General features: G+C 37.8%; 1 protein-coding gene across 2 annotated transcripts in view; it reads left to right on the forward strand.

Moving 5' to 3' along the window:
• GPC5 (glypican 5) overlaps positions 1-16,636 on the forward strand; it is a 1,358,912-nt gene that overhangs the window by 589,578 nt on the left and 752,698 nt on the right. The gene's annotated exons all lie outside the window — the stretch shown is intronic.

The raw sequence follows: 16,636 nt of genomic DNA on the forward strand, positions 1-16,636 counted from the left end.
TGAAAAGTTTGTTTCATTTTAAAATCAGTAAAGAATATTCATCATTTATCTCATAAGTAATGTGACATTTCAGTAAACTTTTTTTTTTTGGTCTTTTTGCTATTTCTTGGGCCGCTCCCGCGGCATATGGAGATTCCCAGGCTAGGGGTCCAATCGGAGCTGTAGCCACCGGCCTACACCAGAGCCACAGCAACGCAGGATCCGAGCCACATCTGCAACCTACACCACAGCTCAGGGCAACGCCGGATCTTTAACCCACTGAGCAAGGGCAGGGACGGAACCCGCAACCTCATGGGTCCCAGTCGGATTTGTTAACCACTGCGCCACGACGGGAACTCCAGTAAACTTTTTTTAAGTTGATCAATAAAACTAATTAAGCTTTAAATTACAGGCTACCTGAGTCTAATTAATGACTGTGTTTATTATACATTTTGGGTGAAGCAGAAAATATTTTGTTTCAAGGTTGTAATTTTCCAGAATGAGAACATGAAGTCTTAAAAGGAATATTGCAGAGTTCCTGCTGTGGTGCAGTGGGTTAAGAACCCAGCTGCAGAGGCTTGGGTCGCTCCAGAGGCAAGCGTTCAATCCCCAGATGGCACAGTAGGTGAAAGGATCTGGCATTACCACATCTGTGGCAGAGGTCACAGCTGAAGCTCCGATTCAATCCCTGGCTCAGGAGCTTCCATATTCCCTGGTGTTGACTAAAAAACGTCAACCTGAAAGTTAAAGTTAAGTTTTATTTGGGGTGAAATCAGGACTTAGGCCTGGGAGACAGCATCTCAGGGAGCCCTGAGAAACCACTCCAGGGACGTGAAGGGGAAAACTAGGATATGTGAGTTTTCGCAACAAAGGGGAGGCAGTAGGAAAAAAGATGTACAGATAACCAGATTGGCAGAAGATTTATGGAAAACCTTTTCTATGGGAGGACAAGAAGGTCTGGGCTTACTGGAATCACTCTAATGTGCTTTCCTGAGTTCCCCCAGGGCTCACTGGCCCGCCCTTGGGAATGGCTGTTCTCCCAGAGGACCAGGACATCTTTTGCTTTGCCTACTAACCACAGCCCAGGAGGCATTATTTCAGATAGCTCTGAAAAACCACCCCAAAGGGGAAAGGGGGACTATCCAGATACAAATGGTAAAGGTGACGGGGGAGGTGCACGCAGCCCAGCACACCGTTGCCAGATGTTTGCTGCTGGTCCCATGAGGGTTACTCGTAGTCACAGAGGTCAATCATCACTGACAGATTTTAGCATTTTTCTAGCTTCGAGGAGATGCAAGAATTGGGCTCATAAAACCTCCTAACAGTATCTATCCGAAGGCCTATTCTTCCAGTTTTTCCAGAGCACAAACTACATCACTGCCAGTCTCCACCCTGAGCTCCACTCACGGGGGTGCTGTGGGTTGGCAGATGCAGTAGCTCACGTTTTACTCCATGCAGAGGCTGATGGCAAATGCCAAACTTCCGTTCACAGAACATAAAAAAATTATTTCTTTCAAAAAGGAAATTTGCCCATCACATATTTTTGTGAGATGGAACAAACCATGTGTCTTAGGAAAAGTTCTGAAATAATAATAGTTTCTCATTTCTCTATATTTTTCTGTATATTTGGTTGAATTACATTAAATTTATCTTACATAAAAATTATTAAATGTATGAAATTGCAAGCCACTTGCTGAATACCACTGAGAGAATAAAAAAAAAAAAAAAGAAGTTGGTAGTTCAGAATTTTTCAATAATTTGTTTCACTGAATAAACTGGGTTTCCATTTGTTAATATAACCCAGAGCTAAAGAGAAGTGAGATAAAAGAATTTTTGTGAGACTTGTACTTCTAAAGTAGATGGCTCTAGAATCACAGTCCTGCTTCCTGACAGGTGGAGTTTTAGAATGAGTGCATTAAGATGGTATGTACTAGAGGTTACTGTGGTTTCATGGTAGCATTTCCTTGGAATTCATGTCCTCAAAATGAAAATATTTTCTGAATGATAGACTCAGGGTTTCACTCATAAAGCAAAGACATGGGCCAAAATTTCAAGAGTCTCTCCTTCTTCTTTATCTATGATATTCTAGCAGCAGCTGTAACATGGAGCTGACAAGGTTTACAGTGCACAAAAATGGTGTTCTAGATTTGATTAAAAAGAAAAATGCCTGCAAAACTGTGGGTAAGACAATAAAAGGGAGAAGTTCTAATATCCAGTAATAACAGGGTAGTTTCATACATGAAAAGGAAAACGAACAAAGAGTGAAAAGATGTTTATAATGAAATGGAATGCAATGGAATTTAACATAATAGACCACTTTCCAAATGTTAGATTAGAGGAAGACAAAGCAGTGCTGAACTTAATATAGAGGTAGATAGGTAGATGGATGATACATAGAGATAACAGGTAGGTAGGTAGACAGACAGGTAGGTAGAATTATACACAGGTATTTACACACATGGAAGAGAGATTAAATTATAATTAGCCTTAGAATATTTACAATACAGGAAGGATGATATCAAATGTTTTGGGTTAATTAGTTGCATAGTCTTCAGTAATTCCTTCAGTTTCTCTCTCGCAGAGATTCAGGTCAGATGAGTCATTTTGCACCATTCTACTCTGAGTCTCAGAAAGCAGTAAAATACCTTCATTCTGAGCTCTACTGTGAAATTTTCAGCAAGGTAATGCCACTGTGACCCATTCCTGTCACCAGAGAAGCAATTTAGAGGTCTTGTGAGTATTTCAGACTGTGGATCCATAGTTTCTGCTTGGGTGCTGATTCCATAATTATTAGCTATGTGAGCTTGGCTAAGTTTCTTAAACTTTCTGTAAATTATAGGGCTGACCTCATGGGCTTAGTGTGAAAAGTAAATTTGTTAATGCATGTGAAAGTACTGGGAACAAGGCTATTTACATGTTAGCCAGGAGTAGTATTTTCATCAAAAATCTATCTTATTCATCTCACATTCTTTCCCCCCAGTACTCTGTCCTTTCCCTGCCCTTAATCATTCTTGGTATTCTTGCTCCAGCATTTTCTCTCCCTTATACAGGTTTCCCTTGCTATCTGAAAGCAGAGCATTCCTGTAAAAGCTTTCGTAAACTGAAATGGCATCACTCAAAGAAGCAATTACCTTAGGACATATCTTGCTAAATGGATGCACAAAATAAACCAAGACAAAGCACAGAGGCTCAAAGACACTTTTCAAAACTATTTATTGCAGTTGGATCTGAGTGAGGTTCCCCCAGGAGAGAACTTGCAGGTGCCCCTCTCCCTGCTGAGAGGCCTGCTGCCTCTGTAAACACTCTCGGCAAAACCAATGCTGAATGCCATTTTCACTTTTTGTCTTTTTTTTTTTTTTGTAAAAATGAAATTCCCCTTCTGATTTCTTTTGGATAGTAAAAACAGGTACTAATGTAGGTCAAAACAAAGGGGTGTAAGGCAAACTTTTGAAAAGTGGGGGATCCCTCTACTTTCATTCCTGTATATACTTTATACACATTCCTTTATGTCCTGTATCTTCCTGGCCAAACAGAAAGCTGCCTCTCACCTTTGAGAGTGCCCCCTTGTAATCTCCAGGAAGATTATCCTCTAGATTCAATTTACCATGATTTTTTTATCATTCAATTTTTTTTTTTTTCTGTTCTTCCATTCTCTCATCCACAGTAATTCAGTTTCCTTACATTCAGGATAATTCCATGAAGGTATACCATCATCAACCGCTTCTTAATTTGGCCTCGTAGTCACTCTTTAATATTCATCAAAGACGTAGTCATCAGATTCACAATCTTTGTGGACCCACACACATGCCTATCACCATCCATGGGCCCTTCATGCCCTGGATAGCTGTCACCCAATTCCTACCCATATCCTATCACTCTCACTTCTGAAGTCTTTACTTTCAGCATCACTCACCAGTATTTTGTTTCTCCTTCTTTTTTCAATTGATGTGTAGTTGACTTACAATATTACATTAATTTCAGGTGTGAAACATCATGATTAGACACTTTCATGTATTATGAAATGATCACTGCTATGAGTCCAGTGACCATCTGTCACCATGCAAAGTTATAACAATATTATTGAACATATCCCCTATGCTATACATTACATCCCTGTGACTTTATTTATTTATTTTTTGTCTTTTTGCCATTTCTTGGGCCCCTCCCACAGCATATGGAGGTTCCCAGGCTAGAGGTTGAATCATAGCTGCAGCCACCGGCCTACGCCAGAGCCACAGCAACGTGGGATCTGAGCCGCGTCTGGGACCTACACCACAGCTCACAGCAATGCCAGATCCTTAACCCACTGAGCAAGGCCAGGGATCGAACCTGCAACCTCATGGTTCCTATCAGATTCACTAACCGCTGAGCCACGATGGGAACTCCGACTTATTTATTTTTTGACTGGAAGTGTATACCTCTGAATTCCTTTCACCCATTTCACTACCACTCTCATCTCCATACCTGAATCTGTTTCTTTCCTTTTTTTTTTTTTAATGTTTGTTCCCTGGTATTTATATATGTATATATTAACCCAGTATCTTGGAACATGGCTCACAGTATTTGTCATAATGCATACATCATCTCTCATCAGGTGACTTAAATGCTCACAGAGATCCCAGCATGTATCCTGCCAGATTCCTTACTTCCTTAATTTAACACCACGTCCTCCTAAATCTTATCCACATCCATACCTATAGTATCTTTTTTTTTTTTTTTTTTTTTTTTTTTTATTTTCCCACTGTACAGCAAGGGGGTCAGGTTATCCTTAGATGTATACATTGCAGTTACAGTTTTTTCCCCCACCCTTTCTTCTGTTGCAACATGAGTATCTAGACATAGTTCTCAATGCTATTCAGCAGGATCTCCTTGTAAATCTATTCTAGGTTGTGTCTGATAAGCCCAAGCTCCCAATCCTTCCCACTCCCTCCCCCTCCCATCAGGCAACCACAAGTCTCTTCTCCAAGTCCTGAGTGAAATGAGCCAGAAAGACAAAGACAAATACCATATGATATCACTTATAACTGGAATCTAATATCCAGCACAAATGAACATCTCCTCAGAAAAGAAAATCATACCTATAGTATCTTGACTCATAGAAACCCTCCCAGGTAACTATCCCTTACTGTTTTCCACCTCTGTTCTTTTTAAGCTTAGGTATCTCAGTGTATAAATTTTAACTAGTAAGTCTATTGCCTTTATCCTCTCTACGGTAGTGATTGTTCTTACATGTCCACAGACCAGCCCAAACATAAAAACATTCCAACATGCCTTGCCTGCCTACCTTCCTACCTCATCAGAAAGTTCCACTTATTTTTTCTTCAGAGATATCAATTCATCTCTTTAACTGTTCCATCAAATCTTCCCACTCTCCTCTATACTGTAAGATCTTGTCATAAGCTTCTTTCCCTAATCATATTAAAATTATAATGCTACAACACTTGACACTGTCAATTCTATATTCTTTTCGGACCATCATGCTATGTCCTTTTGACAATGAATTGCCTTGAAGACGTGGTTGGTCATCACTGAACTCAGTTCTTTCTATTATACTCACCTACTGCACTCCTTCCACTTCTACAAATCCTCTATAACTGTCCTTACTAAGCCACCAGTGACCACTGGGTCTTTAAATCCATTGGGTATTTTCCATTTTCATTTAAGCTGATTTGCAGAATTTGACACTATAAATCAAACTTAAAAAAAAAAAATCCTCTTCTAACCGGGTTTCTATGTTCCAGCTCTCGCCTTTCTTCCTATCTCAGTGTTACCGAGTGAGGGCTGGCTGTCAGATACCTGTAGAAGCCAACACTATGGAACCAGCCTTTGAGAAGGGAAAGAACTTTATCACAAGATCAACCGGCAAGGAGACAGGAGGCAAGGTTTTCAAATCCGTCTTCTAGATCCAGGGTATGGGGTGAAATTTAAAACAGTAGGGTGACTTCAATGTGGAAATCTACTAGCTAGATTCAGTCCATATAAGTCACTTATGCCTACCAGATTTTCCTTATGGAGGGACTTCTCACTTCATAAAGGGCTCCAGTGGTATCATTTCTACTCTTTGCGTTTTGTAAACTGAAGATTCTTGGTAGTGGAGCCATCCTGAAGACATGGGTTCCCATCTTGCATGTGCAGCAAAACTGTCCTGTAAAACAAGTCTGAGTTTGGTTAACCCACAATAGGTTTTAAGGAAGCAAAACCAGTTTAAGCTGGTCAATGTTTTACGTGCTATTTTGTCAGCCCATATTCATCAGGCTCTTATGATATTTTCTCTTTTTACTTGTACGCTAGTATTTGGATTCTGCTCAATTCCATTTTCTCTCTTCACCTTCTCATTAGTTTATCTTATTCTCATCCATGGTAACAACTCCAGGTTAAACTTATGTCATTGAAGGTTGTGCCTCTAGCTCTTTGTTCAGCTTCGACCTGTTTGTATCATCGTTTGCTAAAACCTTGACTTGACTGTATTTCTTATGCCTCAAGCTCAGACAACACCTAAATATTTTTTTTTTTTACTCTTCCAAAGCTTCTCCCACTTAAAATTTATCTCAGTGAATCATCACAAAATCCAGTCATTACTATTCCTTCTAGATCATTTCACTCAAATTCTGACATTTCTTTTTTTTTTCATCTCCTTTGATAACCTTCGATTTTCATGTCTACTGCCCCAGCAGTGACTGGGACCTTAATTATCCTCATCATGGATCTTACTGCTGCCCCTAGTTCAAGTCCAATCTCTCTTTCACTTTACAGACTACAGTCTTCTTTCCGTATCCATGGCGGATTGGCGGATCGATTCTAGGACCCTGGCAGATAATAAGATCCATCCATGGACACTCAAGTCCCTGAAGTCAGCCTTTCATCCTCTGTATTTGTGGTTCCACTTCTGCAGATTCAACGAACTGAGAATCCCAAGTTTGTTGAACTGGCAGATGCAGGATCCGCAGATAGAGAGGGCTGACTGTAATGCTTAAAAATTGCAACTCTGATTGATATTCCCTTGACAAAAAGATGTTCATTTTCTCCCATCCTTGATATAAACCCTGACCTCTGTTGTATGAGATACAGATAAGTCCTGAGCACTTCTCCAGGCTCAACTATCAATGCATACTCATCTTGCACACATTCTTCTAACCATATCAATTCTTTTAATCCTATCAGTTCTTCTAACCATATCCAACTTCCTGCAGTTCCCCATGACCTAGGATCTGTAACACCGAAGCACTTATACACGTCTTTGCACTAAGTTTTCTTTTCTTCCCATCTCCTTGGAGTGGCGGAATGAAGACTCATCTGAAGGTTCTTCTGGATGGCTCTACACTTTATTTTCATAGAACTCTATGGATGCTTCTATTGTTAATTTACTTGTCTATGTCACCCACTGTGTAGTGTCTTTCAGTTTATTCACAGAAAGTAACTAAGAGTAAGAAGTAATGTGCCAAATAATTATGAATAAATGGCTTTTAAAGAGTGAATTATGAATGTCACATATTTTTATTTCTACAAAAAAAAATGTGAATTTGGTTGTAGTCTAAAGACCCCAGATAAGGATGGTATCTAACTATGCTTCTACATTTTCAGGTGTAGGAAAGGGAGATTAAAAAATTAAATATTCTCCTGTGGCCCTAAATGTTGATATTTTATGTTATTAATTTTTCATTTTGTACCAAGGGATAAATAAAGTATAATTCTATAAGAAACATATAGAAAAAAACATGTGAAACTTGAATTCACTCACCCACATATTTGCTGACTAAAGTAAATAATTCTAATGAGAAAATAGTTTTCATACCTAGACAAAGCTTAAATGTTTCATCAATCATATAATGTCTATATTATAAAACAGAAGAAACTACACTATAAACATTCAGTGTAAAACAAGTTTAAACGGAATTAGATATAAAACCTTAGTACAAGGAAATTATAAATACATACAAAACTAAGGCTGAGATAAAGAGAAATATAAGCATTCAGTTGAAAAAAATGGATAATGGAGTTCCCGTTGTGGCACAGTGGTTAACAAATCCAACTAGGAACCATGAGGTTGTGAGTTCAATCCCTGCCCTTGCTCAGTGGGTTAAGGATCTGGCATTGCCGTGAGCTGTGATGTAGGTCGCAGATGTGGCTTGGATCCCTCGTTGCTGTGGCTGTGGCATAGGCTGGCAGCTACAGTTCCAATTAGACCCCTAGCCTGGAATCTCCATACGCCGCGGGAGTGGCCCTAGAAGAGGCAAAAGACCAAAAAAAAGGAAAAACTGGATAATAATTTTATTTTTATTCATAGTAGCCTTATTAAATTAAGATTTCATCATTTAAAGATTTTTCACCTTAATTAAAGGAGAAGTTTGCCTCTAAAGGAGAAATTTCTTTCCAATATTGAATTGGGATATAATGCCTTTCCTGTGGTGGTATTCATGAGCTGCTGAGTGACAATATTCCTCAATATTTTTGTATTAAGGGCAAAAGAGATTTCATATTATTCCTGGTGGTATTGTCCTTTCATCAAAAAAAAAAAAAAAAAAAGAAAAAGAAAAAAGAAATGGAGCATGACCTCAAAACTTAATTCAGAGAAGGTGATTCTGCTAAGAACACAGGCAAGTTTGTAGACTTCTGGTGAACTGACTTGACCAAGGCTAAAATTTATAATGCCCAGTAGAGTGACTATCTTCAACTGATTTTTCTGTAACTGTTATAGCCAGATGTTTATTAAACGTCCACTTCTGTTTGGTAATACCTCAATACGTTTTTTAGTTATTTTATTTTATTTTTATTTATTTATGTTTTGGCCACACCCATGGCATACAGAATTTCCTGGGCCAAGGTTTGAACCCACACCACAGCTGTGACCCAAGACGTAGCAGTGACAACAGCACATCCTTTAACTGAGGGGCCATCAAGGAGCTCTTAGTTATTTTACATACATAGAATTCTTAAAAAAAGCAAACATAGTTTACCTAATGAATAAATATATTGCATATAATTTTTATTGCTCAATATTAAACTAACAAGAAGAGGGTATTATCTTTTCTAAACTATTGGTAATTAGTAGTTAAGAGTTTCATATGTTTTTCATACAACATTTTATAATTGAACCATATTTTATTCGGAGTGAAGAGGAATGGGAGGCAATGTCTGCCAAATACTTGTTCCATACTACATCCTAGTGTCAGGTTACTTTACATATTTAATAATAATGAATTGAAAATAAACTTGTGAAAATCAAAATGGGCTAAAATTAGATATTTAACTTTTGTGGACTTGTCAAAATCCAGTATGGAGATGTTCCATATAGGATCCTAAAGTCAAATATTAAGAGGAAAAATATTTTTTCGGCAATATTCTAAAATCAGTGGCTAAAATCACAAGCCATAAGTGAAAAGAGCTTATAAATATTGATTCATTAAAATTTGTTCCCTTAGGTTCATATCATGGATAAGCTTAGAAAACTTAAGCTAGAGTTATATTTATAGTACTGCTATGTGCAAGTGGAATACAGTTTATCCTACATAGAGTTTCCCTTCAGAGAATAAAATTATTAATGCATGTAGTTACGAGGTGCTCTTTCTCCCTGCTTTCTAGAAGGGACTCTGGCTTTTTCTTTCTCATTCCCATTCTCCAGAAAGATATTGTGAGTGACTAAGTAATGGGTAATTGGCTCTTTTTTGTTTGTTTGTTTGTTACATTTTTATTAGCTCACACGCCCTCTCATTATTTTTTAAAAATTAATTTTTTTACTGAATGATTCTTTAAATTCTGTAGTGCTTTAAAATTTTCAAAGTTTCACACAAATGATTTCATATAATCCCATAGTAACTCTTTTTCCCCTACCCTTATATTGCCCCCCCTTACCTCCCCCCACTCGTAATGGCTAATTCACTCTCTATAGCTGTGACTCTGCTTCTATTTGTTTTATTCACTAATTTGTTGTATTTTTTATATTCCACTTGTAAAAGCTGGTTCTTTGAAAAGATAAATAAAATTGATAAACCTTTAGCCAGACTCATCAAGATAAAAGAGAGGGTCCAAATCTGTGAAGTCAGAGTGAAGGGGAGAAGTTACCGCTGATGCCGCAGAAATACAAAGGATTGCACGACACTGCTGTGAGCAACTATATGCCAATAAAATGGACAACCTAGAAGAAATGAATGGACAAATTCTTAGGAAGGTACAACCTCACAAGAATGATCCAGGAAGAAATAGAAAATATAAATGGACCAATTACTAGTGCTGAAGTTGAATCAGGCATTTAAAAACTCCCAACAAACAAAAACGCAGGACCAGATGCTTTACAGGTGAATTTACCAAACATTTAGAGAAGAGTTAACACCTATCCTTCTCAAACTATTCCAAAATGCTGCAGAGGAAGGAACACTTCCAAATTCATTCCATGAGGTTGGTGTCATTGTGATACCAAAACATGACAACGTTGGCCTTTAATGTGGCCACAGCAGTGCAACTATGAGAGAAAATTGAAAGAAGAAAGACATAAGATATGGGGGGGAGGCTGTTACAGATTGAGAGATGCATTTGGGTAAGGTCTGGGGAAGCTTACTTCTAGCAAAGAAAAAAAAAACATGTATAGTTTGTGAGTAGTTATTAAATATATAGAGGGATTTAAGGAAAGAGGAAAACGGATGAAAGAGGAATATAAAGATGTGTGCTTTGTATTATATATCACTTTCAGACAATACCAAAATACAAGTACTCTTTAAACTCTTGAACTCATTTAAAATTACTTTCCAATCTCTTTTTTTAACCAATGCGATGTGTCATGTCACATTTACTAGTGTACGTATTCTAATAAAATGGTAAGAAAGAAAATGTTCAAACTGCCTGGGCTGGAGGCGATGTGAGAGAGTTATAGGAAAGCGAGGGTCTTGACTCGAAGTCAAGTGTAGGCTTTAATCCTAACTGGCTATATATCTGTGGATATTTTTCATCTAGGGAGAAAGAGAGGGGTTCAGCAAAGGGTAAAATGTGTAAGCATCCATCCACTGAAGTTTTAAATATACATTCAGAAAAAAAATAAGGGAGCAATTTTTAGAGCACTGAAGCAAGTAAAATCGAATGTGGACATTATGAAAGTTTTCTAAAAATTCAGGTTTACTGAGAGCATATTTTGATGGTTTGCACTGTCTAAAACATTTTAGTTCTTATTGAGCATGAAAGTTCCTCAAATACAAAATAAACCCTGTAAGTAGCAAAGAGAAATACTAACATCCAACAAGGCTTTCAAATGAATGGATGATTCTATTCTAACATCTGGAGTATAAAAGGTAAATAGCCTCTCAGGAATTTGCACTGTGTCACCTTCTCTAAGGAAAGCACAGGCAGGGAATCATCTAAATTATCTGAAGCTCTGGGTGCATGTGCCAGATGTAGCTGTCGCTCTCGTAATTCCACATGGCTGGGTCCAAATCAATACTTCACCACCTTGGTGAGACGGTGAGGGTGGGTGTCAGGAGGACCTAAGTCTCTCCATTTTTCAGAAATTGCTTACTTCTCAGGAAGTCACCTCTACATTTTAAGGAAATCACTGGCTAGAAGCTATTGGGTGCCACTACCTGACCCCCAGCCGCCCAGCTATCACTCTTGGTGAATTTAACACCTGTGAAACATCCTTTCAAAAGCCCGGCTTTATTGCTTGGAACCCAAGTCTAATTTAGCCTCCTATACTCACTACCCTAACAGGAGTCCTGACCTCTCTGTAGCTAGTTCACATCAGAATTTTTGATTCTGGTATTCTTCTCACCTTTGACTTCAATTCATTATCTTTCCAGTTCTCTGAAAATTTTATTTTCTCTGCACATATTACCTGACCTCATAGACAGCAAAATCTTCTTTTCTATCTGTATTTCTTGTGAATAATAGCCTAACAGTTCCTTCCTGGCCTCGGTTATTTTCCACATATCTCTTAGGCACCTCACATTCTTGGCAACATGGTATGCCAGTATCACTAATTCCAAGTATGCCAATTCCAAGCCAAATCCATCTTCCATTCTTGCTCCTACACCCCCGAAACAGTGAAGCCACAGTCAAGTAAATGCAGGCATTTGAACACAGGCTTTCAAAGAACACTTCTTCCTCAGCTCTAATTGCCATCCTGATACTCTGTTAATTGCATCAAGAGATAGAATGAGGAGATTCAGGTAGAATGTGATGCATTTAGATGCCTTAAAACCTCGATGAGATGTACCAGCAATGTATCCCAGAACTCCTTCTTAATCTCCCACCTCTGCATCTGCCCCCTGTACTACAATCCATTCTTAACTTAGTTTCCCCGCTAAACCATAAACTCCATGGATATAAAATCAAGCTTGAGTCTGGTTTTCACCACTGCATTTGTATCAAAGCAAGGTACACTGTTCATGTTCAATAAATATTTATTGAGTGAACAGATTCATTACCCTCAATTACTTTTTCCAACCCTCCGTTCAAACCCAACTTTTGTTTTCAGCAAAACTCATTCTCTTTAATGGAAATAAAAATGTAAGGTATCACCTACCTACATCTTATACCACTATTTCCGCCCTTCTCTAAACTTATCTATAACTGGATGACAGGTGATTCTCCCCCTTATCCAAATAGAATTTTTTTTTTCACTTGCAGAATAGATCTCAGGCCTTTCATTCTATCTTCCACCTTTCTTCAATTTCTACTGTGTCTAATATCTCTGCCTTCACCATTGCCTGCATCTCTGATCTATTTCACTTTATAGACATGATTCAGTCTTTCCCATTCAAAAAGTATCCTCTTTGCAATGCCACTCTCTTGCTTCCAACCTCGTTGTCCCTTTTCTCATGATCCTATGTTGCAAGACATTTTCACTTTTCTACTTTACTAACTTCCCATTCATATGACAACCTGATCAGTGTACAGTCATCCCTTGGTATCCACAGGAAGCTGGTTCCAGAAACCCCTGTAGGTGCCAAAATCCATGGGTATGCAAATCCCTTGTGTAGGATAGATAGCCCTCAAATTCTTTCTGTGGTTGGTTGAATCTGCGGTTGTAGAACCCACAGATACTGAGGGCAATAGCTTTTATCCTAATCACTCCACAGACACAGCTGTTTCACACCATAAATGCTTTCTTTCACTCAGTCTTCCCCATATTCTTGAAAAGTGGTATGATTTATGATTCACGGTTCTCCAGGAAGCAGAATTTGCAATGGAATTTAAATTGCAGCATGTTAACTAGGGAGCGCATTTGGACACTATCTATACAAGTAAAAAGAAGGAAGTAGTATTGTAAGTGGGAGGGGGAAGCTGGGCTGCAAAGAAGCCTTAGAGAACAGGTTCGGTTTGCTTCACTCAGCTCTGAAGGTAAAATGACCCACTGGAGTTGGCCCACCCTGGACCTCCTGACTGGGCCTTTATATCTCCCAAGTCCTTTTGCACCCCTTTCATCAGATTCCTCATCTTACTTCAACCAGTCATCAGATATGAGCCATACCTGGAAAGGGTGTGACCTTGAATGAAAGGACCCTCTGTAGCTGAGGCGATTTTGAAGGGGCCCACAGCTGAACCCTCTCTGCTGACAGAATGCTGGGCAGCTAGGAACAAGCCCAAGTCAGGGTCAAGGAGTGCATCTCTACCATGGATATGAGTGATAGTGTTGGAGGTTTCATAATTTTACCTTTCTTCTCCTTCCCATCTTTACTTTTCACTATATTTCTGTTGTAGTCTTCATGTTTCAAAATGACACTTAAGATTCAGCAGAGAATAAACAACTTTTCAACACGAGGACCAAAAAAAATTAGAAAAAAAAATGGTAGCATAATGTAATGACACCATAGAAACATTAAAAAAAAAAAGGTATTTAAAGAGAGAGCTAGTAGTCAATCTCATAAATGTCACATTAAGCCTTTAGGTCATCAGATATGAGTCATACCTGGAAAGAAATTAGCCAAGAAATTAGCATTAGTAGAAGAAATTAGAGATTTGCATCAGAATTAAAAAGTTTAAGGAATAAGTAAGGAAAAACAGGAAAGATGTAGACAGACTATTGTTCTCAGTTTAGAAAAAAGAAATCCAGAAACTAGTTAATTTTGAAAAAGTACTTCTAACATTCCCCGAAAGACTTTTTTACACATTTAAAAATCCCTGATAGAGCATTTCGCTTAAAGAGAGCATATTTCAGTGCCTCATCATGATGTCATGAGATATATTTGTTCAATTCATTGTTAGAGTAAGACAGTCTATAGAAAATGAGTTCCATGGTGGGATAGAAATGCAAATCTATCTAAATTTCAATGCAAATTGAAATTTAATCTTCATTTTGATCATTTCTTTCAGGAACCTGAATATTTTTTTCTATTTTTTTATTCCTTTAAGTACTTAACACTAATTACATTTACAAAAAAAAAAAAAATTTTCCTCTGGAGATCTTTTGTTAATGATTCAGTTCTGAAGTTTTTGTCTCTCTTTATAAAAATCCGAATTCTCCAGTGGGGAAAAAAGTATACATCTCAGACTTAACCATGGTACAGGATAGGTTTTGCAATCAACTCACTTTTTAGACACTATAAAGCATAAAAGGACATTGTTTAATATTTCACCAATGAATTTGTTCATTCATTCAGTAAATGCTTATTGAGTCCAGACCATGTCCTAGGCACTGTTCAAGAAATTGGTATTTATGTGGGGAGCAAGACTGACTAGGTTCCTATCTGTGTTTTTATATGGATACTAATAATATTTATTCCAAAATGTGAAACTCTAATCTCTTATCTGCCTGTCCAAACAGTCAAAGAAAAACATATAGTCAATTTTATTTCAACTTTTTTAAGAAATTGAATCTATTGTTACTTCGTACATATAGACAGTTTTTGCTAAAAAATTAATCTAGAAATGTAAAGATGGCATTTTTTTCCTTTTTGGCTGCACCTGCAGAATGTGGAAATTCCCAGGCCAGGAACTGAAACTGTACCACATTAGAAACCCAAGGTTCTTCAGTGAAAACCCCGGATCCTTAATCTACTGAGCCAAAAGGGAGCTCCAAAACATGGCATATTTTTTTTTTTTACCAAGATATTAGAGATTTCCTAAGATGGGCACAAATTGATGATGTAATTCACAGGTAGATTTTTTCTTTATCAAACTGCTTATAATGCTGTGTAATTTGGAAACCAGGCTTTTGTGTAGCTCTTTTTTTTTTTTTTAAGATAGGATTTTATTTTTATTTATTTATTTTTTTTCCTGCTATTTCTTGGGCCTCTCCTGCGGCATATGGAGGTTCCCAGTCTAGGGGTCGAATCGAAGCTGTAGCTGCCAGCCTACGCCAGAGCCACAGCAACGCAGGATCCAAGCCACATCTGTGACCTACACCACAGCTCACGGCAACGCCAGATCGTTAACCCACTGAGCAAGGGCAGGGACCGAACCCACAACCTCATGGTTCCTAGTTGGATTCGTTAACCACTGCGCCGCGACGGGAACTCCTGTAGCTCTCTTTTGATGTTAAATTATCTGCCTTAATTAGTGATGAACTAAGGTAATTTTATGCTTGAGTTTAATAACTGAGACATGTTTAATTCAATATAAGCACTTTATTATTTCAAAAATCCAATCCAAAAATTATAGTTGAGGAATGTCTATTTAATAAGATTATGACTTTCTATATTTGTCCTTTGTCATTTATGTTCAAATTATATGGAATGAGGCTGAACACTATAATTGTGTTACCTAAGGAAAGAACAAAAAAAAAAATCTAAATATAATACGAAGAAAAGAATAACAACAAAAGAACAAGAAAGGAGGCAGGTCTGGGGGAAAGGCATTGAAGAAGGGCACAGATTTACATTTAGGCACAGCTTAGGCTGTTCTTAACCACAGAATCACCAACACCACTGTCTGGACACACATACGGGTATACATGGTCTGTAAGAAGCAGTGCAAAACAAACATTTACAAAATCCTGGGAACTCCCATTAATCACTCATCATTTGTAGAAAACCTTATTAGAGTTCACTTAGTAAGTTTATATAAAAAAGATAAGATAAACCTTCAAACTCATATGGGATGTCAGCAAAAGCAAAGCAAGCTCCCCCTTTTCCCGGGACTCTATGTTGAGTTAGGATGGATGTTTCAAAACTTGGGGTATCACTTCTACTGCAGATATGATGTGTCCTGGTACAGATGATGCTGAACAGGAGTCCATTTACCCAAAGATGCCGCCCAAGCTGTGCTCATATTCTCCCCATCCATGCCCACCACTTGCCCTAAGGGCTAAGGGTGAAACTGAAACCTCTAAATTGTAATTGTATTTGGTGGTAAGGAAGGGTGTAAGGAACCATCTTTCTGTTCATCTTATTTTGCACTGGAAACATAAGTGGAACAGCTTTCCAACTCTACAAATCCACTAACACAAACATACACACACATACAATGAGAAAAAAAAAAATTATAGCATAAAACTCAACATAACCCAAGGGGGAAGAGAAACAAAAAAATTCTCATGTGTGCTTTATCTGATAGGAAAGCTTAATAAGTTCAAGAAAAAATAAAATAAAGGCTAAAAAAATTAATAAAACAATTGAATATTTAATGTAAGTTTGCAGAGCTAATAAAACCAATTCAATACTATATAACATTATTAGAAAAAATAATACATAAATTAGAAATGGCAAGAAACTTAGTATGTGTAGTATTTACTTTT

Source organism: Sus scrofa, chromosome 11, assembly GCF_000003025.6.
Source record: "Sus scrofa isolate TJ Tabasco breed Duroc chromosome 11, Sscrofa11.1, whole genome shotgun sequence".
In the NCBI taxonomy this organism is placed as follows: domain Eukaryota; kingdom Metazoa; phylum Chordata; class Mammalia; order Artiodactyla; family Suidae; genus Sus; species Sus scrofa.